The following is a 6,000-nucleotide window of genomic DNA, read 5'->3' as shown; positions in this document are numbered from 1 at the left end:
CTCATGCTACTGAGGTTGTCAGAAATACCAAAGTATGCACGAGCCTGGAGAGGCGACGACTAATACTCAGCTACCCCGTCGTCAGAAACACGGAGGTATGCAGCTACCGAGGTTGTCAGAAACACCGAGGTATGCACGAGCCTGGAGAAGTGACGACTAATACTCAGCTACCCCGTCGTCAGAAACACGGAGGTACGCAGTTGCCAACATCGTCAGAAACATGGAGGCATGCACACCCTGGAGAGGGCAAACTCACGCTACCGAGGTTGTCAGAAACACCAAGGTATGCACGAGCCTGGAGAGGCGACGACTAATACTCAGCTACCCCGTCGTCAGAAACACGGAGGTATGCAGCTACCGAGGTTGTCAGAAACACCAAGGTATGCACGAGCCTGGAGAGGCGACCACTACAAGAAAAATTGTTATTATCTACGGAATATTATCTATGGAAATTTTTCCGTAGATAACATTTAATTATCTACGGAATATTATCTACGGAAATTTTTTCGTAGATAACATTTAATTATCTACGGAATATTATCTACGGAATATTTTCCGTAGATAATATTTAATTTTCTACGGAATATTATCTACGGAATTTTTTCCGTAGATAATTTCCAGTTATCTACGGAAATATCCGTAGATAAGTTATCTACGGAAATTTCCGTAGATAAGTTATCTACGGAAATTTTCGTAGATAACTTATCTACGGAAATTTCCGTAGATAACTTATCTACGGATATTTCCGTAGATAACTGGAAATTATCTACGGAAAAAATTCCGTAGATAAATTCCGTAGGTAAAACATTTTTTTTATAAAATAATTAAAATATTTAATTTAACATCATTAAAAAAAATAATCATTATAAAATTTATTTATTTTAGTTTAATTATTTATTATAATACTTTTTATTTACTAAAAAATTATTTTTAATTAAAATATAATTTAGAATAATGAATAGCTTTAACTTTTGTGTACCATATTTAATGGAAAACATAAAGAAAAGATGAATTCAGTTTTACTTTATTAAACGTAAGAAACAAATTAAAGATTGAATTTTTTTAACAAATAAAAACTAATATAACAATTAATAATTTATATTTCTATTTATATTAATTATAAATATTTCTTATATTATATAATAATTCATATAATTTATTTAATATTTTTTAAGTTAAATTTGATTATCTTATTTTTAAAAGATTCAATAATTAATTTTCTTATTTAAATATTAAATTTATTTTGAAAATACTCAATTGAGTCTTTAATTTTTTAAAATATATTAATTTAATCAAATTTCTTTTCCTTTTAACTTCAATTATTTTTAAAGATGAATTAAATATATATATTATTATTATTCATAATATAATAATTAATTATCGAGTGGTGTGTAATACTTAATAAAAGTTACACCCGGTATTACTGTTAGTATAACCTGTTTGTCTATATATATAGAGACAGAGACAAAGAGACTGAGGAAATGAATGGAAGAAAAATAGTTAAATATATAGTTGTTTGATTATATGTATATAGTAATAGATAAAGGGAAATATATATACGTCATCTTGTAACTAATTTTTGTCTCCAAAATAATGGATAATTATATACCCTCAATTCTTAAGAAATAAATAAATAATTTTTAGTTATTAATTTAACTTTTTATTAAAAGATTTAAAGACATGAAATGTATAATGGTATGTGATAACCTAAATAAATAAATAATTTTTAATTATTATTAACGATCAAACTGTTCAATTTAAAAATTTTAATGCATAGATCAAATTTGCAAATTTGTAAAAAATTTAAAAATCATTTGATACTTCATTTCATTAATTCAAATTGACGGATAATCATAGAATCATTTTATACATTGATTAAAATTAATGAAACGAAGTATCAAATGATTTTTAAATTTTCTAACAATTTACATATTTGATCTATGCATTAAGAACTTTAAATTGAACGGTTAGATAATTGAAATTTCATAGAGAAAATGAGTTATTGAACGGAGTAAGTCTATGTAACTCTTAGAGTAAAAAGATCCATCTTCTTTAATATATATATATATATATATATATATATATATATATATAATTTGCTTTCCTTTTGTGTTTCATTTTCTGTTTATGGTTTTTTAGTTTATTAGTTGTCATCGTACATGTGTTTGTTACCTTTTTCTTTAATTTGGATTTTATACGATGTAAGTTTTAATTAGATATTCAGCGAATCATATTAATAAAGATTTCAACAAATTATATTACTATTAAACATCCGATAAATAAGGATATATTTAAAGAAATAACTTATTTAAGATATTATATAATAAATTTTTATGTAATAAGATCAATGAATAATGATATGTTTTAAGAAATAATACTTGTTTATCATGAAAATAAATTTTGATTGAAAATAAAATAAAAATATAAAAAGTAACTAAATAACTTTCAAAATGATATTCTATATCACAATAATATTAAAATGATTTTATCTAATTTTTTTTTAAAAATAATATTAAAAATTAAATATTTTTATAAATACTAGAGATGTTAAATCACTTTGTGCCACTAATAATGATAGGTAGATAAAATATTAGAAGATTTTACGTAGTTATTTAGAGAGAATATAATTTTTTTTATATTCAAAGAAAAAGTGTTATACATAAAACTTTAAGATTTTGTTAAAATTTCAAAATTGAACTATTATTATTGTTATTATAAATATACAGAGAAGAGAGGAGAAACGATGTAAAAATAAAATCCAGGAGGTGTTCTACATCGGTTTTATTTACAACCGATGTAGAAATGGAAACCCTAATATTCTCACGCCCAAAGACTCATCATCAACAATCACCCAAACTCCGTGCTGCGGCGTGTGGCGAACATGGCTAGGCAACTCCACCTACGCGAACTTCGCCCCCTTCCTCTCTTTCCCCTCTGCCTGGGACTCCTTCATCAGCTCCACCACTCACATCCTCTCCAACTCTGTGTCTGCGCCCTCGTCTTCGAAAAACCCTTCGTTTCTCTCTCCCTCAACCCTAACCCCTCCCTCCACCTCCTCAACCCTACCTACCTTCAATTGCACGTCGACGACGTATACTTCCCCCTCGACAACGCGCAACATGACTCTAAGGTCCTCCAAACAAAAACCCTACCTCTTCGCTTTCGCTTTCTTTTCGCAGTTACTTACATTCTTTTCTTCCTATTTTCAACACCATTCCAAAATTCCACTACACCTGTTCCCACCTGCACCATTTCTAACCCTCCCTCATTTCTGCACACAATCCGCTACTTTTTCTTCCATTTCCTGATTTCCTACTTTTCCTATTCTCGACAAACACTCATATTTACACTCTTTTTCACCTTTTAAGCTCCTCTGCTCTTCTGGGCACCGCTAAAGGTTCTTATTTTTACCTCTTCTTTAAAAAGAGTGATTTTTATGACGGTGTTGTTGCTCAATGCTCTTTCTATTGGGCTGTTCAAGGCCTTTGATTCATTTGTTTGATGAATCAGTGGGTTTTGGTTTCTGGGTTGGTGCTTGATCTCCTTGGTTGGTTGGTTGTTAGTTGGTGATTTTGAATTGTTCAAGTTTTGTTGAGCTGATGAATTTTTTTTTTAATAATATTTTTTTATGACATTTGTTGGATCTTGGTATTGAAATTTTGAAGTTGGATTTTTGGTCCTAGGCTGTTCTGGTTGGTTGTTTTTGATTTTTTTGTTCTTTTTCTGATGTTTTGTTTTTTCCTCATGCTTTCTAGTCTGACCGACTCTGAAAGATGATTTATGTGCATGTTGTTTACAGTGTTTTTGAAATCTTTAGCCTTGTTTGTTTGCTTTTCTTCTTCTGGGGTTCTCTGGATCTTGCATTTCTGGATGTGTTCTCTCTGATCAGGTTTTTTACTTTTGAATTTATTGGTGAATTGGCTGGATTGTGTTTTGTTTGCTTTAGTTTTGTGGTGATTACTTTTGAATTTCTCACTTTGCTGGTTTTTCATTTCATCTTCTTCAAGGTTGTTCTGGTGTTTTCCTTACGGAGAAAAATAAACTCACATGGTCTGCTTTTCACCGCAGCATACCACTCGAATCCTTCAAGAGTGGAGCTTGATATGATCATTGATATTGTGGAGTAAGACCCTATTAATTTTGCAAATGCTAAATTTTGCTAGGACCAGAAGTCAGCCAAGGTCTACCAGATCTCTGTCTTTGGGAGGTAAGATTTTAAAATTGATAATAAATAGTGGTATAACTAACTCTCTGTTTATATTGAATCAAGCTTAGGTACTTTAAGCTTTAATCAATTTTAAAACTGTCTTTTCTAGCACTTCAGTATAGGGTAGTTTGGAGTCTTTGGACACTCTTGATGTGGCATATGTTGTTCGTAATTTGTGAATTCATTATTTGTCAAAATTCTGTAATTTATTTTATGTTTTGTTGGTTGTTTACTAATAATTCATCATTACATATCATTATAATTAAATTAATGTTTTAAGATAAATTTATTCTTTTTTCTATTTTTTGTCTTTTAGGCATGGATTATGTGGATCCAAAAAGGAAGAGCAATTTTGTTGGAAAAGTTCTTCTTGCTGCAGCATTAACAACACTATGCATTATCGTGATCACGAGATCTCCATCTTTGAATTCCCCTAGTCCGGTACCCTATATTCTTATGTGAGTTTTACTTAACAGTGGGTGTGGGTCTTATTCTTTATTTTGCGGGTTTTATTCCCAAATTAGTGGGATATATATGAATTTAAACTGATGGAAGAAAATGTGTTAGAGATTGAGTTGCTTGCACTTCCAATTTTAAATGGATTCTTATTCTAATATTGAAAGTGAAATATTTGATCCTGATTGGTCGGAGGTATGAATAGATGTTGCTAACTCAATCCATATTATTTGGAAGAAAGCATAGCCTGAGCGGAACCCCTATTGTGTTGATTGTTGAAGCGGATTTTATTTTCTTTTATTTTATTTGATTTGAATTGTTTGACTGTTTTGAATTTGAGTTGCTATTAGATATTTTGGTGCTGGTTTTCATTTTTAATTATTGTTATGCAGTTTTTTGTTACATTTTTTTTTTCTGATTGGATCTTGTTTTTGAGTTGCGTTGCTGGTGCTTGTGTAGTTCTGTTGATAATCTAAGAGAAATTGTTGTTTTTTTTATTTTTTTTATTTTATGTTTTATCTACGGAAATTTCCGTAGATAACTTATCTACGGAAATTTCTGTAGGTAAGTTATCTACGAAAATTTCCGTAGGTAAGTTATCTACGGAAATTTCCGTAGATAAACGCATCCGTAGATAAATTCCGTAGATAAACGCATCCGTAGATAAATTTTATATCCGTAGATAAAATCCGTAGATAACGTTATCTACGGAAAATTTTCCGTAGATAATGTTATCTACGACCTTATTATCTACGGATTTTTTTCCGTAGATAATCCGTAGATAATTATCAGTTATCTACGGATTTTCATCATTATCTACGGATTTTTTCCGTAGATAATGCTGATTTTTCTTGTAGTGGACGACTAATACTCAGCTACCCCGTCGTCAGAAACACGGAGGTATGCAGCTGCCAACATCGTCAGAAACATGGAGGCATGCAGACCCTGGAGAGGGCAAACTCACGCTACCGAGGTTGTCAGAAACACCGAGGTATGCAACGAGCCTGGAGAGGCGACGACTAATACTCAACCTGGAGAGGCCACTCAACAATTTTCCCACCGGAAGACACTACAAGTCGGAAGGATGGCTTACTCCCCGGACAATTGGGTCAACTCCTTTACTTGTCAACCGGTACACCAAAAAGTCGTTCGACTAAGTAAAGGGGGGGCAGCTGTAGACCTCTAAAATTGTCCGGGTCAGAAATAAAGCTCAAAGACTCTCAAAGACCGAAGGAAAGTCAGCCGGAAGGACTCCTGGAAGACCCTAGGATGATTCTTTGTAGGTCTAGAAGTCTTAGAGTAGCTTAGAATAAGGGTGTGCGAGGATCTCAATACAC

The 6,000-nt window shown here is 31.6% G+C and overlaps 1 long non-coding RNA gene across 1 annotated transcript; it reads left to right on the top strand.

Moving 5' to 3' along the window:
* The first annotated feature begins 735 nt into the window (after positions 1-735).
* LOC145955795 (uncharacterized) lies at positions 736-5,020 on the top strand. The gene is made up of 2 exons (XR_014432488.1): positions 736-4,207; positions 4,524-5,020. It is a non-coding gene; the product is annotated as an uncharacterized LOC145955795 (long non-coding RNA).
* The last annotated feature ends 980 nt before the right edge of the window (positions 5,021-6,000 follow it).

This window comes from Cajanus cajan, chromosome 3, assembly GCF_000230855.2.
Source record: "Cajanus cajan strain Asha chromosome 3, NIPB_CcT2T_4, whole genome shotgun sequence".
In the NCBI taxonomy this organism is placed as follows: Eukaryota; Viridiplantae; Streptophyta; class Magnoliopsida; order Fabales; family Fabaceae; genus Cajanus; species Cajanus cajan.
The sequence above is the reverse complement of the archived record's forward strand: the minus strand, read 5'-3'. Positions and strand labels throughout refer to the sequence as shown.